General features: G+C 40.4%; 1 protein-coding gene across 4 annotated transcripts in view; it reads right to left on the bottom strand.

Annotated features, from left to right (window-relative positions):
- HEPH (hephaestin) overlaps positions 1 to 8,860 on the bottom strand; it is an 88,591-nt gene extending 79,731 nt beyond the window's left edge. For 2 of the 4 annotated variants that reach the window (XM_051827141.3, XM_051827142.3), the window contains exon 1: positions 8,660 to 8,860. The gene's annotated coding sequence lies outside the window, so the exon portion shown is untranslated. Of the gene's footprint in view, positions 1 to 7,077; positions 7,280 to 8,659 lie in introns of those variants that run through there. The other 2 variants (XM_089324691.1, XM_008272725.5) reach the window with 2 other exon arrangements.
- Between the last annotated feature and the right edge of the window lie 10,277 nt (positions 8,861 to 19,137).

Raw genomic sequence — 19,137 nt, 5'->3', positions numbered from 1 at the left:
CAGGAAAAAGGCATCTGAAACCTGATTGAGCCACTGATTCACTCATTGCTAAATAAAGTCACTATTTCTCCCTCTGCCTCGGTTTTCCCATAGACAAAAGGGAAAAACACATTGTTACCACTTCCCATCATCTATAAATTGTGTTTAAAAATAAAAAAAGAATACATCAAAAGATGTTTAATAGAATATTTGTAGACCCGAATGGAAATAGCCAAAACATTCATGAACAATAGAATGAATGAGTAAATTGCATTTTATTGATACAATAGAATTCTATATGGCAATAATAATGAACAGCTCTAAACTGCACATAACAATATGAGTGACCTTCACAGGTATAATGTTGCAGAAAGAAAATGGACACAAAATCACTGTGTGATTTCATTTATGTAAAATATAATATCAGTCGGCCAGCACCACAGCTCACTAAGCTAATCCTCCGCCTTGCAGCGCCAGCACACCGGGTTCTAGTCCTGGTCGGGGCGCCAGATTCTGTCCCGGTTGCCCCTCTTCCAGGCCAGCTCTCTGCTGTGGCCAGGGAGTGCAGTGGAGGATGGCCCAAGTGCTTGGGCCCTGCACCCCATGGGAGACCAGGATAAGTACCTGGCTCCTGCCATCGGATCAGCGCGGTGCGCCGGCCGCAGCGCGCCGGCCGCGGCGGCCATTGGAGGGTGAACCAACGGCAAAGGAAGACCTTTCTCTCTGTCTCTCTCTCTCACTGTCCACTCTGCCTGTCAAAAAAATAAAAATAAAAAAATAGTAATCTATGCTGTTAGAAGTGAGGATAGTATTTGTGGGGAGCAATCCGGACTAGACTAAGTTACTCGAATTAAGACTTATTCTATGCATCTGCTCTCCCACAATATGGCGCTGGGAGAGAAGTAAACAGCTTCCGCACAGCTGCCTCCAGTTCAACCAATTAACTGTAGGACTTGCTCCTGATTGGAGAGCAGCGTACTCGGCGTATGGGCAGCCGAGTTGGGATTGGCGGAGGAGGACTATAAAGGAGGAGAGAGACGGCATGCACGAGGAACATCTATGGGGAACATCTAAGGGAACCCGTGCAGCCCCCGAGAAAGCCGGCCGGCGGTGTGCCGCTCCCCTGCGGAAGTGGGGAATGTGGCCAGGGGGAACTGCCCTTCCACGGAGGTGGAAGGGATAGTAGCCAACCCGGGAAGAACCAGCAGCAAACCCGGGGAGGGCCGAGCAGACGAAAGAACAGCGCAGGGTCCTGTGTTGCTCCTCCACGAAGAGGGGGAGCGACATAATGGTGCCGTGACTCGGATATGAAGCCTAGGCAGGGCTTAGTGTCGTTCCTCCACGAAGAGGGGGAGCGACAGTATTTGCTCTTGAAGTAGGGATCAGCAACTGGGAAATGAAGAGGAGGAAGGTTTCTAGGTAACATTCTGTCTCTTGACTTACATACTAGGTACCTAGATGTGTTCAATTTGTGCAAATACATTGACATATAAATACTATTTGTGCATTTTTGTGTGTATACTATATTTCAAAGGAATGTGTAAAATAATGCAAAAAAATAAGAATATATAAAAGAAACATTTTGGACTCAGAAAAAAAAAGTTCTGCACATGTTCTCAAGGCTATGCACAATCTCATTTCGTGGGTCTAATGCTGAGTCAGAATCATACCCAAGCCTCTAGCCTCTCATTTAAGTGCATAAGCCAATAGGTCAAACATCTTGGTACTGATATGAGGTGTTCAGTCATTCCATACACAGCTGCGGTCAAACCCAGGAACACAGACACCATCACATAAGCACAATCTACATGCATTTGTATACTAAGCACACACGATCTTACTTAGAAGCAGAGATGCACACATTTGTCTCCACATATAGAAGCACAAAGTCACACGGAGCATTAGTCACCTTCAGAATAAGAAGAAGGAGGGCTGGTGCTGTGGCTCACTAGGCTAATCCTCCCGCCTGCGGCACTGGCACACCAGGTTCTAGGCCCAGTCGGGGCACCGGATTCTGTCCCGGTTGCCCCTCTTTCAGGCCAGCTCTCTGCTATGGCCCGGGAGTGCAGTGGAGGATGGCCCAAGTGCTTGGGCCCTGCACCCCATGGGAGACCAGGAGAAGCACCTGGCTCCTGGCTTCGGATCAGTGCGATGCACTGTTGCAGAAGCCATTGGAGGGTGAACCAACGGCAAAGGAAGGCCTTTCTCTCTGCCTCTCTCTCTCACTGTCCACTCTGCCTGTCAAAAAAAATAAATCAATATTTATTGTGTTTATGGTGCTGATGTTCTAAGTGTTTTTGCACAGATTAAATCATTTAATCCTCACAAGCACCCTATAAAGTAGATGCCACGTAATCCCCATGTTACAGTGTAGAAACTGCAAAATAGAGGTATAAAAGAATTTACCCAAAGACAACTAGTTAATTATCAGTTGGGATTTGAGCCCATGAAATATGACTTTGACATCAATAATCTAAATCACCATTTCCATTTTACCTCTCACAAAAACATGCTACACACCTACATGTGTATGCACAGAGAGCATGTATGCGCTCATACCTATAGCCACATCTAGGACAAAGGTCATACACTCTGAAACATACAATACATGTGATTATGATTACTTCAGCAGCAGACATGCAGGCTCACATAGGCAGAGATAAACCCAATCGACTGCATTCACAATAATGGTAATAATGATGATGATGATGATGATGATGATGATGATGATGGCTATCATTCATTGTTAGATTACTGCATGCTAAATATCATGTTTGATGTTTTATGTAAATCATTCACTAAATCTTCAACCTATGTACATAAAATAGGGACTATTAGTCAAAAACAGAAATTCAAAGATACAAACTCATGTGAGGATTAAGAAATCCCCCAGATAATTACCCTGATTAAGAAATGGACTTTTGAACTTTGTACAAACTCTAGTCCACTGCATACACTAAAATTACCCAAGTATTAATCTTTAGTCTCCATATCAGATTTTGCAGAGGCCTTTGATATAAGGAAAGACCTTTCAGGATTTTCTTTTCTTCCTTTTTTTTTTTTTTTTGACAGGCAGAGTTAGACAGTGAGAGACAGAGAGGAGAATGGTCTTCCTTCCATTGGTTCACCCCACAAATGGCCACTACAGCCGGTGTACTGTGCTGATCCAAAGCCAGGAGTCAGGTGCCTCCTCCTGGTCTCCCATGCGGGTGCAGGGGCCCAAGCACCTGGGCCATCCTCCATTGCCTTCCCGGGCCACAGCAGAGAGCTGGACTGGAAGAGGAGCAACTGGGACAGAACCAGCGCCCCAACTGGGACTAGAACCCGGGGTGCTGGCGCCGCAGGCAGAGGATTAGCCTAGTGAGCCGCGGCTGGGGGGATTTTTTTTCTAAAACCTGGTCTTCCCACTGACCAATTGTGTAGTTTTAAATACTAGTTAATGAAACTGAATCTATTTCCTCATATGTAAATTAGGTATAATAATATCAGCCTTAGAGAAAGAAATCAGAAAACTTACATGAAAGGACCCCTGTGCTTGGAAAAATGGAAGATCATAATTGCTGGTGTTCTTCCTTTTCTTTCGCCTTCCTAGATACAGTTTGGTAATTTATCCTTACTCTCTCCAATACACCATACTTTCTATATTTCTACTGTGCTAGCTAATTTAAGTCCCAATTACTCCAGAAGTCAGCTATACCCTCTTCCATATAACTTTCCTCTGAAGAACTACATACTCTCTATAACACTCAATTGGATCGAGTCAATTTTTGTATCATTGTTATCTTTCTGTTTCATGAGTTGCTTCCTGAACTTTCTTTATTTCACAGATTGGACTATAAATTCAATTGATGCCAGTAGTTGGGCCATAACAACTGTTGGTAGAGTGACATAAAGTGGCACAAACCTTCATTTTCCCATCAGTTGGCCCCAGTTCAACTTCTGCCACTGGCTCAAAGATTGACTCTGGGAAAGTTTCTTTACCTTAGTGACCCTCCGTTTCCCCATCTATAAGATATGGGACTACACAGAGCTGAACTATATAATTCTAACCATTGGAGAGTCATGAACATTGATAATGAAATGAGCAAAAACAAAATAAAAAAAATTATTTATAAACAGAATTCAAAAAGTCCTTTCAGCTCTCGCATGCTGCCAATACTCACATTCAATGGTGAAACACAGGTAAATTCACATGATCTACATAAAATATAATATATATAGTCACACAAATAACCATGACTCAGAACCCTCAACAGAGAGGGTGGGTCCTTGCTTCACTGCAAATGTGAATGCAACCTGGACCTCCTGCAAGCTCCCTTCACAGAGAGGTGTCAGCAAGGCAGTTGTGACTTGAACTCACTTATCTGAAGAGAAACCTGTCCCAGATAAGAGCTCTACAATTGGAGAAGCACATGGTAAACTTGGAAATGTTCCCAGCAGAAACTAATATAGACCTTCAGCATACAATGAACAAGCACTAAACCATGGTGACTAATAGTTCAAAGGCCTTAGACAATAGAACATGAGAAAAAATTCACCTAACATTTGCTTAGAAGTTTCCACTATACAATGTGTTTTTCATATCAACCATCTTATTTACTTCTCAAAAAATAACTCTTGTAAAACAGGGATCACTTTCCAAATGTTGCATCCGAAGTACAGGCTTTGGAATCAAACTACCTAAATGAATCCTAGTTGTACTTTTCCTAGCTGTGTGGCTTAGGAAAGTACTTCATTTCTCTACTCAGTGTATTCATCTTTAGAATGGAATTAGGACTTAGAGTTGTGGTGAGGATTAAATGAATTAAGATCTGTAAGTGTGTAAAACACAAATAAGAGCTTAAGTGCACAAGTGATCAAAACGTATGGGTGGCTATTATCACTATGGATGAGTTAACAGCTTTAGAAATGAAACTTGACAGGATCACAAAGACTTGCCATTTTCTGGCTAACCACAAACATGAACACACTTATCAATTCCCACATACAGTGATGCATACGAAGCATACAGGCACATGTGCATGGGTATGGGACTGCACACACCCCAGGCTGAGATTTTCTCTCCTTGGAAGCAGTAGAATGTAACACAAAGAACCAGGGCTTTTGAATAAGACAAATTTAGGTTTGAGTACTGTTCTAAGTTGTATTTAATTGAGTTAATAGTATATACCATCTGGGACTTAATAGGCATCTGATAAATATTAGTTTCCCTTCTTTACCACTACTGATTAACTTTCTTTCCTCCCAAAAGCTGAATTTGAAGCAATGATCATGTTTAATTTTTTTTCACATACTATAAAAACAGAAGCAGTGAAGAATCCATAAAATTCCATTAGAATCATTTGGATATTTCATGGTAAAATGGAAATAGTTAAGGCACCAGAAAAAAATAGATTCTGGGTGTGGAGTCCTCATTACTTGATCCTATGACCTTAACATCCTGAGCATCAGTTTCCTTATCTCCTAAATGTGGATAGTCTGCCTTGGGCTCCTCACCTGTTTGTTATGAAGTTCAAATGAGATGAAAGATGTGAAAGCCCTGTGTAAACTTTTCACTTCAACAAGAATACTTTTCCCTTAGCACAGTCCACATAAAAAAGCTAGTCTGATGAGGCAAAAGAAAAGCATAAGAGAAAGAAATGAAAAGTAAAGTGGGCAAGAGTCCTGGGTTAAAGTTAAAAAGAAATCCTTAAAAGCAAATAGGAAGGAAGAAGGACGAGCATTGAAAGGAGGGAAAAGATACTTAAACACCATTTCCTTAACATACGCTGATACCTTGCCCCAACCTGGGAAGAATCAAGCCAGTATCAAGTCATTCCTCCCACCTTTACCTTACCTGCCTATCACTACAGTGTTACCTAGATCTGGTCCACATGATCCATGGCAATTTGCATTGTTGTTTTCCCTGGAATCTGCAAGTTATTCTTTTAATGTTACAATGTCTTTTGTCTCTCACCACCACCATCACCACCACTACCACCACCACCACCATCTCCCTTTCTGAGTTAGACTAGACTGGGCTGAACAGGCTCATCCTAGACAAGAATCACTCAACTAAATAAGGAAATGCTGAGCTATCCTTGGAGTCCTGTCTCCCATCTCTTAACAGCCTTCCTACAGAACCCTCAAACAGGATTCATCTCTTGGTCCTCTGCTCTCTTAACTCTGTGTGGCTTTTTCTTCACCCCATGATAAGAAAGTATACTAATTTCAGGTTAAAGACTTCGATCTAAAACCCATGTCTTTGTAGTCATAGACATGTGACTTTAAATAAATCATTTTCACCTATTTGAGTCTAAGCTTTCTTATTCCAAAAAAAAAAAGAATGAAGTTGATTTCACATGATTGTTTTGAGGTTCAAACAAAAGGTAATGGATATTTAAACCCTAGCAAAGGGCATGCTTGCCATGTGATACTCATTACTGAAAAAATTGAATGCATTTTAGATTCAAAAATACATAAAACTTCTAGAAACCATCTTTCCCACCACACCGCACCCCTACCCTGTTGTGAAATCTGGCAAATTGAGACCAGAGAGGTGAAGGGGGTTGTTCAGAGTCATGCAGCCAGTTACTGGCAAAACCTGAATTTGAATCCACATTTTCTAAAAGATTCCTCTTATTTAGACGCCAAGAACAAAAATACAATTCCAATGCTTAGCTTAGTTTAGTTATCATTAATTGAACTGCTCAGTGCCAATCTGGTTTCAAAATATGAAACCAAGCATGGTTGTTTTAAAGTGTTTTACCTTTCCTTTTATGTAGTCCTCAGATCTATCACCTCAGTAACCACCCCCAACCTGTGCAACAGAAAATAAGCAGGCGGTTTTGACAGGAAAATGAACTACCTATTCTCTATGAGTCCAGGATTGTCACTGAAAAACAGTCAACCCAGTGTGGCCCTGGCCATTTTGGCGAGAGAAACAAAAGGAGTCTATTGTCTGCTCTAACTTTCACACCCAGCCAAACTTCCTCCAACTTTTAGGCCACTGACTTTCTCTCCCAGTAGCTGATGATTTCCCTACATCCAGCTGAATGAAAGTATTTGCAAAAGAAGGCATGTGAGGTAAAGTTTGGAAAGAGAGAAAAGAAATCTTACCTTTGCTAGAGAAAACCCTTCCATATTCATGTCAGCGGCCCATTGATGCTGAACTGCAGACCCCAGTCTGAGCCTGCCAGCCCTGCTCAGTCAGTATCCTGGGTTACAGGGCCTTTCTCGTAAATTAAGTCCAGGCCTCTAATTTGGCGGGGTTACTGGGGTGGAAGGGTGGGGGAGGGGCAGTGTTAGGTGCCCTTTTTTGCAGGAGCTAAACTACTGGAATGTCCTGTTCCAGCCGGTTTGGTACAAAACCCGGGATGGTTCTTTGACTATATCCCGGTGTTTTCCAAATCCTGGTTAGGATCTCAGGAGGGATTACAAGGGGGTGGGCTGCACTTCTATTATTGCAGCGCTGCTAGTTGGCTTTTGCTGAAACAGCGAAGAAAATGCATTGTCTGTGTAGCCAGTCAAAACTCACAGGCGGATTCCAATAGCCCCATTTAAGAAACAGGCCCTTTGCGAGGGTTACTAGATGTGGAAAAAGCCTCAATCGATCCCCACTCTTTCCCTTCTTGCTCTGAAGCGCAATGATCCACCCTGCCTGTTGTTCTGAGGTCATGGCTTTTTGGTAACAGATAAAAACAAATCTGGCAAGAAGACAAAAAGCTTTTCGCTCTACATGCCAGGCCCTATGTTAACCACTTTACATGCATGCTTTCATTTAAGTCTCAGGAATTGTCCTGTGACTTGGGTAGTCTAATTCTCTATAGAGCTGAGAAAACCCAGGCTCCGGGGATAGAGATAACTTGTTTAAGGTCACACACTTAGGAAGTAAGAGAAGGGGATTGTGTTAGGGCTGTAGACTCAGCCAGGACACTGCCACACTGTGCTGCTGCAGGGAGAAACAGGGAGCCCTTTTTGAGGTGAAGGGAGAGACTTTTCATTTACGGAGTGCCCACTATCCACCAGTCACTGAAAGATATTTAAATATACACTAACTCTGCTGCTCTCATGTCTTACACATCCTAAAGTGAAATCCGAGGACTATATTCACAACATTTCCCTTCTGAGAAAACAAATGCGGCTAGCAGACAGCCTGCATGAACTGAAGTCAATAGCTTAAAGAGGAAGAAAACAGAAAAAAAATGCATTTTTCTGAAAAAAAAGAAAGCAAAATGGGTCCCCAAAAATTAAGGGTAAAACTGGAGTCTGAATTTGTTTAAAGCCAAAGGCCCTCCCCAGTCATGCTAAAATGGGAGGGCGATGAAAAAAATCACTGGCCTGAGTCAAGCGACCTAAGTGCCCAACCCACTTGCTCTGGGGATAATCAGCTATGTAGCTTTGTTACAGCCCCTTCTCTCTTCTGAGGCTCATTCCACTTGTACAGTGAGGGTCTCGAACATTCTTAGCTCTGTAAATGTATATACCTGAGAGTCTATGTAGAAGGCACATTCCAGATATTAACAATGGAAGAGAAAGAGGTTTCAAAGATGCAAAGTGTAAGGGGGGGAATGTGGTAATCCATGAAGATACTGTACAGAACCCCCTGCCTCTTGGCAAAGGACTGCATCTGCCCACCAGACCCCGATACAGGAAGGAGACAGACAGGTATAAGAGCACTTCCACCACCTGCTATTCTTACTTCGTGATGAGGAGATCTTGGCTAGCAGCAGATGCTGTTCTCCAGGCAGGCTTGAGACATTTTCCTCACCTCAGTTTCAAGTATCTGGCACAGAATCCAAGGAAGAGGGTTTTCAACAGACTGAGCTGGTAGGGCAAAGTCTAGGTCATAAACTACTAGAGGTACTCACTTAGGAGCTGCCCCACGAACTGCAGCCCAGGACGAGCCAAGTGGAAGCACCAGTAGGAAAAAGGGAGGAGCCACCAAGCTCAGCTTCCTCAGAAACGCTCAGTGGTCAAGGGAATTTAGATCAGGCCACGGCAGCACATAGGGTTATCTGCCTGGCACAGACATGGACCTTGAAGCTACATGGAGGAGGTGTGGTCCAAACCAATTAAGTTGGGATCCAAGTCCATACTCTAAGGCATTTATGACAGGGAGGGGAGGGATAAGGTCTCTTTTCTGACTCACGAAAGACAACAAGAAACAGGTCATTATAGACACACTTGAGTCAACACACAAATGAGTACAGGAGGCAGGTAGGCCAGTTTCCGGACTGGTATTAACTCATTCACCAAATTTACTGAGAGGATACAGAGTGCCCAACTTTCCTGAAAATCCTGGATACATTTCTGATGCCTTGTCCAGAGGGTCAATTAAAACACATCTCTAAGCTATCCCTGAACCGGTCTATAGACCAGATTGGCAAACATGTTCAGTAAAGATCCAGTTAGTAGACATTTTATTTGCAGAAGATATAGTTTCTGCTGTCATAACTACTCAGATCTGTGATTGTGGATCACAAAGTCTATCTATCTTCCAATAAAATATATTTACAAAAATAAGTAGCAGGCAAGATTTGACCTATGAACTGCAGCTTAACAATGTGTCCTATAGACTCTAAGTTTGCAGCATAGACATTTGGAATGTGGAATCATTATTAACAGCATGGAAACTGAAATCAAACACCTTGGACTGAAATATGAGCTCTGATATTTCCTGATTTTGTATTTTGGGAAAGTGTCTTGATTTTTCTAAACCTCAGTTTTTCATGTCTGTTAAATGGGAACAGCCTACCTACTTCACAGGAAAGTTATAGGAACCGAAATGTAAACTCAAAAACTCTCATCTCTGGAGACCTCCAATAAATGTTCGTTTCCTTCCCATCTTCCCACACTGACATTTTGTGACAGTATCAGTCTCCTAATGAAGAAAAGACTCTAGGTGATACCTTGACATAGCAGGACTAACATCTTTAACTAGGAGCCTCTGAAAGCTTTCCCTTAGCAGTCCTTAAAAGCAAGACCTCTGAGAAAAGGTGAATGTGTGAAAGGTACAGGGGTTATCCCTTGAGACCACAACTCTGAAGCCACAATCTTCTCTTCACTCCCCAGTGCCACTCCTGACCAGCAGACTCCATCATGCTTTGAAATGATTGTTGTAGGCCGGCGCCGCGGCTCACTAGGCTAATCCTCCGCCTTGCGGCGCCGGCACACCGGGTTCTAGTCCCGGTCGGGGCGCCGGATTCTGTCCCGGTTGCCCCCCTTCCAGTCCAGCTCTCTGCTGTGGCCCGGGAGTGCAGTGGAGGATGGCCCAAGTGCTTGGGCCCTGCACCCCATGGGAGACCAGGAGAGGCACCTGGCTCCTGCCATCGGATCTGCGAGGTGCGCCGGCCGCGGCGGCCATTGGAGGGTGAACCAATGGCAAAGGAAGACCTCTCTCTCTGCCTGTCTCTCTCTCACTGTCCACTCTGCCTGTCAAAAAATAAAAAAAAAAAGAAATGATTGTTGTGTACTGCTGTGATGTGTGACTCTCCTGGGCTTGCTCTGGAGCACCGGACCCTGAACTCTGGTTCTTGAAATCCACGTGCTGCTTTTCTCCAGTTTCTCCAAGGCTGTGGGTCTCAAACTTAAGCGTGCACCAGGGTTTGTTGGAGGGTTCGTTAAGACACAGAGTTTCTACTGCAGCGAACCATGGGCAAGGCTCAAGCATTTGTGTTTCTAACAAAATTTCAGGTGATGTGGATGCTGCTGGTGTGAGGACCACTCCTCAAAGGGACTCTTGCTCTGAGGCTCGCCATTGCCAGCTCGCTGGCATCTTCAGACTGATCCTTGAGCTCCTAACTCCTCTGGTCTTCAGGGGTCGCTTCTGGCACTAGGTCAATATGTATTTCTTTCTGCTTCCTGGTACTCGTTCATGTGGAGTGTCCCTGTGAGTCTTCCCAGAACCTATCTGCCCACTCCCTTTGCGCCAGATCCTTCTTGCCTGCCTTGTTGAATCTACCTTTCACCTCCTATTTCAGTTAACTTGCATTCCTTTCCAGTTGCCTGCTTCGAGCTGCTCTATAGACAGTGTCAGCTCCTCCTTCCAAGTCTCTTCTACTTTCTCATTTGGCTTCCTAATGGTTAGCTCTGGGCACAGACAAGCCTGACTGGAATCTTGTCTCTGACTCTCCCTAAGACTTGCGATCCTTGGGAATTCACTGAGTTCTTGGAATCCCAGTTTTGTCATCTTTACAATCAGTCTGTGAAAACAAAATGGAAGAATGTCTGCAAAGGGGCCTAGCACAGCACTTGTCACGTAGTAAACAATCAGTAAATGTTAGTCCTTTCTTCCTCTTTATATAAGTATTTCCTCTGTTTGTACTCCAGATTCCTAGTTCCCAAGGACAACAGGAAGGTCATTAAGTAAGTTGCATGTTTTTAGTCCCCATTTTTTCTGTTCAAGAATTACCATTGTTATGGCCCAATTTACAACTCCCTTATTTCTTCCAATAAAAGTACTTTCTGGTTACACATGTAATGTGGAACTAAAAAAAAAAAAATGTTGCCAGAACACCTATCTGTTTTATAGGCAATTAAATGGTGAAAAGGTGTTCTTGACATTTAATGAATGCTTTTATACAGATGAGAAGTTAGAAGACTGGGATGTTATGTGGACAATTTGCTTAGGTAACATTTACTACAGTAAAAGGGAGAATACAGAATGGGATAAAAGCATGACTTGGCAACCAGGAGACCATGGTTTCTCCTCACTTTATAGCAAGTCTTTTCCCTTTCTGGTGGCTCAGTTTCCTTCCAGCCACAAATGGTTCATGTCATTAAGTAATTTTTTATTTTTTATTTTTTATTTTTTATTTGAAAGTCAGAGTTACAGAGAGAGAAGGAGAGGGAGAAGGAGAGAGAGAGAGAGAGAGAGAGAGAGAGAGAGAATATCTTCCATCCACTGGTTCACTTTCCAAATATCTGCAATGGCCAGAGAGAGAAAGAGAGAGAGAGAGAGAGAAAATATCTTCCATCCACTGGTTCACTTCCCAAATCTCTGCAATGGCCAGGGCTGGGCAAGATCAAAGCCAGGAGCCAGGAGCGTCTTCCAGGTCTCCCATGTGGGTGGCAGGGGCCCAAACACTTGGGCCATCTTCTGCTGCTTTCCCAGGCATATTAGATGGGAGCTGTATTGGAAGTGGAGCAGCTGGAACTTGAACCGGCACTTATATGAGATGCCAGGATCACAGGCAGTGGTTTAATCCACTGGACTACAACACGAGCACTATGTTAGCTAATCTAGAGACAGCTTCTATATTAAGGTGGCCCCTCCCTCTATGCTTTTGTTAGCTTTAATTCTTTTGAACTGTGTTATTCTCATCTCTTCATAAAAGTCTTTGATGAGCTTTTTTCATTCAGTCTCATCACAGTGACCAGTACATAGTAGGGGCTCAATAAATATTTATCTTTTTTGTTGTTTTGGCAGTATGTAGCTCTCTTTTGAGATCCTTTAGATGTCTAAATAAACAATTTGCTTTCTAGATAGAACAACTGCCCCTTAATTCGGTCTTTGTGGAGGAATTACCCTATTGTACTCATATTCAATCAATGCCACATCCTTTAGCTTTACTTACAGGTAGTTTTCCACTCTGTTTTCATCATCTGATGATTTCCCTCTTGTAATATTCTCCAATTGTATTTGTTTAGGATAGACAATGTTAATAACCATATCCTAATTGACTTGGTCACCACTGAGTCCCTTAGTTGGGGGTTACTTATATCAGGCGATCTACTATAGAGCCGCTGCGGGTCACTGCAGGTCTATTCCTTCATCTCTGAGTTGAGTTATGACAGGACACGCATGTGGAGAAGTAGGAACAATATGATCTAATAGCTAACTTCCATTCAGGTTGAACTGGAAAATTCCCAGAATTCATCTATAATACTCATCTTTCCCTGATTTTTATTTGCAAAAGCAACCAATACCCAAGCAATAAAAATTCTTGCCATAAATACTTGTAGAACCTTTTGTGTGGTTGACTATTTCTAATGACTAAGAATCACTTTTAGAATAGTTTAATTTTTCTCAAAGACTTGATTACCATGCCTTTGAAAATGTTTCTCCATATCAATGATTGAGGGGGCAGTCCCTCACACTTCATCACACACCCTTACTTTCCAGGGCAAGAAGTTGAATTCTCAAGTCTGAAATCAAAGTGTTAGCAAAGCACATTGTGAAGGATCCAGAGAAACATCCTTCTTCACATCCTCTGGTTTCTAGTGGTATTTTGGTAACCTTTGATATACCTTAGCCTGTAGATGCATCATTATTCCATTTCTGTGTGTCTTCACATTGCTTCCTTCCCTGTGTGTTATCTCTGTGTCCAAATTTTCCTCTCCAAATAAGGACGTCAGTCATTGGGATAGGTTCTACTACAGTTCAGGATGAACTCAATTTAATTGCATCTGTGAAGGTTCTATTCTCAAGTAAAGTTACATTTACAGGTCCTGGTAGATATGAATTTATGAGGAGCACTACTCAATCCAATATAAAAAGCCTAGAGAACTGTAAATCAAATGAAGTCTGATGCAAATCTCTTGATACTAGGAAATCTGGCTGAGTGACTTCATTGAGTCACTTAGTCCGATTTAAGGAATGGTACTTGTTAAAATCCCAGAGTGATCTGTTGCCTTAAAAATATTTGGAGAAGATTTATAGACTTTTCCCAAGTTTTGCATATGATAATGTATATCCTTTTAACCTATTTTTATATGGTAGCATCACAAAGGGATGCATCCTTCTGTATTGAGTTGATAACAGGCCCAAACCCTCATATTCCCACCATCACATTCATATTAATGCTTCAAATGTCTTTACCAAGAGATGTAAATGTTTGTCTCAGAATAAGAGATTGTTGCTAGAAACAAAATATTCCCAGGAAAGGAAACATCTATACAGTATTCTAAATGAATGAGAACAGAGCCTTTGTAGTAGGAAATTAGTTTATATAAAGTAGAAATTGGGGTGAGAGTTTAAAAATTCTTAAGGAAAACAAGGGTGAAGGGAAAGGATATAGAAGAGAAGAACTGGTAGTGCTGGCAGAGATGGAGGTGGTAACGTACACATGTTGTAGCTTGAACATGGGTTTCTTTCCACTAAAATACTCCAAGGGGACTTTAAGGCTCTTTTAAGGCCTCTTGGGAATTTCAGATCATGAGTGATCTGCCCTCATGAAGGGGTTAATGTTTTTCTTGGGGAAATGAGTTAACTATCACAGGAGTTCACCCTCCCTTCTCTCTCTTCTGCAAGAGACCTACTTGTCTTATTTTCTTTCATGAGTTGAAGCTCTACAAAGCCCTCATAAGAAGCCAAGCAAATGTTGATACCTTCTCATCCTCCAGAACCATGAGCCAACAGAAGCCTCTTTCTTTTATACGTTTCCTAGTTTCAGGTACTCTTTTATAGCAACAGAATACAAGCTAAGAATACAGTAACAACATTAACTATTACCATCAGCATATGCCAGGCAATTCTCTAAATGCTATGCACATATAACTCATTTAATCCTTGCAAAAATCCTATGGGGTAAGTGCTAATATCATTATTTTACTCTTCTTCTCTGTGTGTGTGTGGGGGGGTGTTTAACACATTCATATTATGGTTAACAGATATGAGAAGCAATTTTTAATTACACTTGTCAATTTTTAAGTGGCCTAAAGAAAGCTATACTCAAGAAAAAGAAACTTTTGCAATTTGATTATTGTTTATAGCCCTTGTCTATACTCCTGAGGAACAGTGGGGTTTTTTGCTTACTACTTGCTGAATTCTTTATTTAGTGGAGGATTAAGCTTGTGATTATAAAGTAAATTGAAAGTATGTCATTGCAAACAGTAAAAGAAAAATAAGAAAGGAAGAAATAGGGAGGATGAGAGTGAGGGAATGAAGGAAATAGCGTTATGTTCTTAAAATATATATATGAAATACATGAAACTTGTTTCCTTTATATACATTTTTAAAATAAAAAAAGAAATAAAATAACCCTTTAGGATTTTTCCACATCAAAGAGACTCTCAGCATATTTCAACATATTTTTGTATCTCAACAGTAAGCTTTCTACTTTGGTGCAATTTCATTTGTCTATATTTGCTTTCACTGCCTGTGCTTTTGAGCTCATATACAAAAAAAAAAAAAAAAAAAAAAAAAAAACCAAAAACCAAAAACAAAAAACAAACATTGACTGGAACAATGGCAAGATTTTTTTTCCATTTCCTTCTAGTAGTATTGCAGTTCCTGCTCTTATGTTTAAATTTTATTTTTAGTTGATTTTTCCAAATGGTATAAAATAGGGATCCAAATTGTCCAGATTAAATCTTTTGCATGTGGATATTCAGTTTTCTCAACACCAGTTATTGAATAAATTATCCTTTCCCCCATTAATCTTTGTCAAAGATGAACTGACCATAAATATGTGGATTAATTCTAGGATGTTTTACATTCCATTGATTTATATATGTTTTTATGCCAATAACACACTTGTATTACTAAGGCTTTGTATTACATTTTTTTAAAATTCCAATCAGGTGATTTTTCTAGCTTTGTTCTTCTTGCTCAAGGTTGCTTTGGTGATGCTAGATCTTTTGTGGTTCCATATGAATTTCAGTATTTTTTTCTATTTCTTGGAAAAATGCCATTATAATTTTGGTAGAAATTAAATAAACTCTGTAGACCACTTTGGATACTATGGACATATTGCCAAAGGTAACTCTTACAATCAATGAACACAGAGATACTTTTCTATTTATTATGTTTTTTGACATTTTCACCAATATTTTAAAGTTTTCAGTGTACAGATCTTTAACCTCCTTGGTTATTTATTTCTAAATATATTAGTGATTGTGATGCTATTATAAATGGAATTCTTTCCTTTTAGAAAAATATTTATTTATTTGAAAGTCAGAGTTGCAGAGAGGAGAGAGAGAAAGAGAGAGAGAATCTTCCATCTGCTAGTTAGTTCACTTCACCAAATGGCCACAACAGCCACAGCTGGGCCAAGCTGAAGCCAAGGAACCTGGAATTCCATCCAGGTCTCCCACCTGGGTGGCAACAGGTCAAGCACTTGGGCCATCTGTGGTGCCTTCCCAGGTGTCTCAGTGGGAAGCTGGATTGGAAGTAGAGCAGCTGGGACTCAAATCCACACTCATACAAAATGCTGGCTTCACAGTGAACAATTTAAACCCTTGTGCCACAATGCCAGCCCATGGCATCGTTTTCTTACTTTTTCTTGGATAGCTTACTTTTAGTGTATAGAAATGCAATTGATTTTGCTTTTTTTTTATTTCCAAGAGCTTAATTTTTATTTGCTAATAAAACAAGTAATACATTTTTATTTTTAAAAACTCTAATGACACATACATCAGAAGTTAGCTGTCTCAACAAACCCACAGTCTCTAACTCAGACTGCCTTCCCTTATTTCTAGTTTAATGTTTCATTCAAGAGCTTTTCTTAATATGCTTATGTAATACATAATTGGTTCTTTTGTTTTATGCTTTTTTCCAAAAAGATACATTCCTTCCTTTAATCAATGGCAAAGAGCCTTATTAAACAGAAACAAAGTCTAAACATCATCACTTATATTTAAACAGAAATACAGATCATTAAAAGTGTATGAACATAGAACACAAAATGTAGCTTTTACTTAAGCAGTTACATGAAGTGGCTATTTCTAAGTTTCTTCACTGACACCACATTTTAACTATTGAGCAATTTGAAATTAAATTAACAACAGTAAAAATGTAAAAAATTCAAATTTAAGCATGAGCGTATGGAACAACAACAACAATAAAAAACACGAAGTATCTTCATTACCAAACAGATTAACAAGTTTGCAGATCCTCAGATACTTTCTGAGGCATATCATAGCACCTACTTAAAAGGTTGCATTCATTTGGGAGTTATCAATACACATTCAGTGCTGAGACCACTTTTAGCACTTACAGTATATACAAAGCAGCAGTAGACTACTATGGTTCACATTTGGGAAACAGATTAAAGCTTTATGCTACAACTTGCCAAATTAGCATTACAGGTGACTCAGTGACAATTACTCATTTCATATTTTTTCTTTATTCTTCTGAAACTCAATAAGCAAGTTATCATTTAAGCACATGGAATACTGCCATGTCTTCTTCCTTATAATGGTAAATTTTAAAATCCAAATACTTTGTATCATGGAAACTTTACCTAGCTGTGTAAAGGCTCCCAAATACAGTATAGTCATAAAGTTTGTTTCTTCTTTGTAGATTCCATTAATTTATAGCTATTTTAGTAAAGATAAATGCAGGACACTACTCCAGATTATTGGGCAACAAAAATGTCACTACCAGTATTTTAATTACGAGCATACCACAACTGCACCCATGGCAAGCAAATACCCTCACATGTCCTCCACTGCTTCAGGAGTTCTTTTCCACATCACAGGAGCTGGTTTAATGGATACTATTGGGTCTCATCCTATCTCTGAAAATTCCTTTATTACTAATTTTGAAATTTTACTAATGGAACATCTACTATTCACTAACTAGTTCAAATACAGTGTGTAATGTTGTAAATTTTATAGATAACTTATTAAAATGATTAAAGGTCTCTAAAATACCATTAGTGGGTAAAATATTAAACAAAAAAATGACACTAAGAGTATTTTTGAGACTATTTTTTCCTATCTAGAAAAACGATGGGATTCATAATGAACCAAGATATGATGACACGTTCACCCTGCTGTTCCACAACATCAATAATAAGAGTAAATGCATGAAGCACAGAAAAGAAGAGCAGGATTTCAGGAGAAAGATCTAGGAAACACTTAAATTTTGGATGCTTCAAGCACAAAAGTTTTCACACTGATTATAAGCATTCTCATTGGCCGGCGCCGCAGCTCTCTAGGCTAATCCTCCGCCTTGCGTCGCCAGCACACCGGTTTCTAGTCCCGGTCAGGGCGCCGGATTCTGTCCCGGTTGCCCCTCTTCCAGGCCAGCTCTCTGCTGCGGCCAGGGAGTACAGTGGAGGATGTCCCAAGTGGTTGGGCCCTGCACCCGCATGGGAGACCAGGAAGCACCTGGCTCCTGCCTTCGGATCAGCGCGGCACGCCAGCTGCGGTGGCCATTGGAGGGTGAACCAACGGCAAAGGAAGACCTTTCTCTCTGTCTCTCTCTCTCTCACTGTCCACTCTGCCTGTCAAAAAAAAAAATAAGCACTATCATTGATTTCATTCTTTAAGTAGTACAAATTTTTATTTCATTTCTGATTTTATCCAAAATAAAAACCTAATTCCTTACATAATATATCTTATCAGTTTCAGTTTTCAAGTATTCAAGTATTGAGAACCCAAGTGTTTTCTGTGTGGCAACAACACACTTATATGGACTGAGCTTCAAACACAGGGAAAATTTCATTTAAAATAACTCATACACTCTTCTGTCCAAAGACATAAGAACTAAAACTAACAGCATAATCATACCAATGGTATGTAACAATAGAAAGAGAAAACAAAAAGATGATTCAATATAATCAATGTCTTCTTTTTAAAAAGATTCAAAAACAGATTGCTTTAATGTGTGGCTAGATTCCCAGTAATAGGATATTCTGATATCTAAGAAACTACAGAAGAAATACCAGAGTACGTTCAGTTGCCCTTCTATTTTTCCATAAATATCCCTATTATTTACCTTGGATTTCCTTTGTACTTTTGCTGGGAGTTTTTCTGCTTTCACCTTCTTTCGTAGTGGTGACCATGTTTCTGTGTTTCTGTGTGTAGCTCATCCTTAAGCATCTTTTGTAAGGCTGGACAAGTTGCAACATTTTTTTTTCATTTTCTGTTTGTTATGGAAGGTCTTTATTTCACCTTCATTCATAAATGAGATCTTTGCAGGGCACAGTATTCTGGGTTGAAAGTTTTTTTCTCTGTTAAGACATGGAATATATGTCACTATTCTCTCCTAGCCTGTAAGGTTTCTGATGAGAAGTCAGCTGTGAGGCTAACTGGAAATCCTCTGAAAGTAATTTGGCATTTCTCTCCTGAACATTTTAGAATCTTTTCTTTATGTTTTACTGTGCAGAGTTTTACTACAATGTTTTGTGGTGAGGATCTTTTTCTGGTAATGTCTATTAGGAGTTCTATGTGCTTCCTGTACTTGGAAGTCCTTTTCTCTAAATTAGGGAAGTTTTCTGTAATTATTTT

Source organism: Oryctolagus cuniculus, chromosome X, assembly GCF_051225735.1.
Source record: "Oryctolagus cuniculus isolate XC-2025 breed Fujian yellow rabbit chromosome X, ASM5122573v1, whole genome shotgun sequence".
Taxonomy (NCBI): domain Eukaryota; kingdom Metazoa; phylum Chordata; class Mammalia; order Lagomorpha; family Leporidae; genus Oryctolagus; species Oryctolagus cuniculus.
The sequence above is the reverse complement of the archived record's forward strand: the minus strand, read 5'-3'. Positions and strand labels throughout refer to the sequence as shown.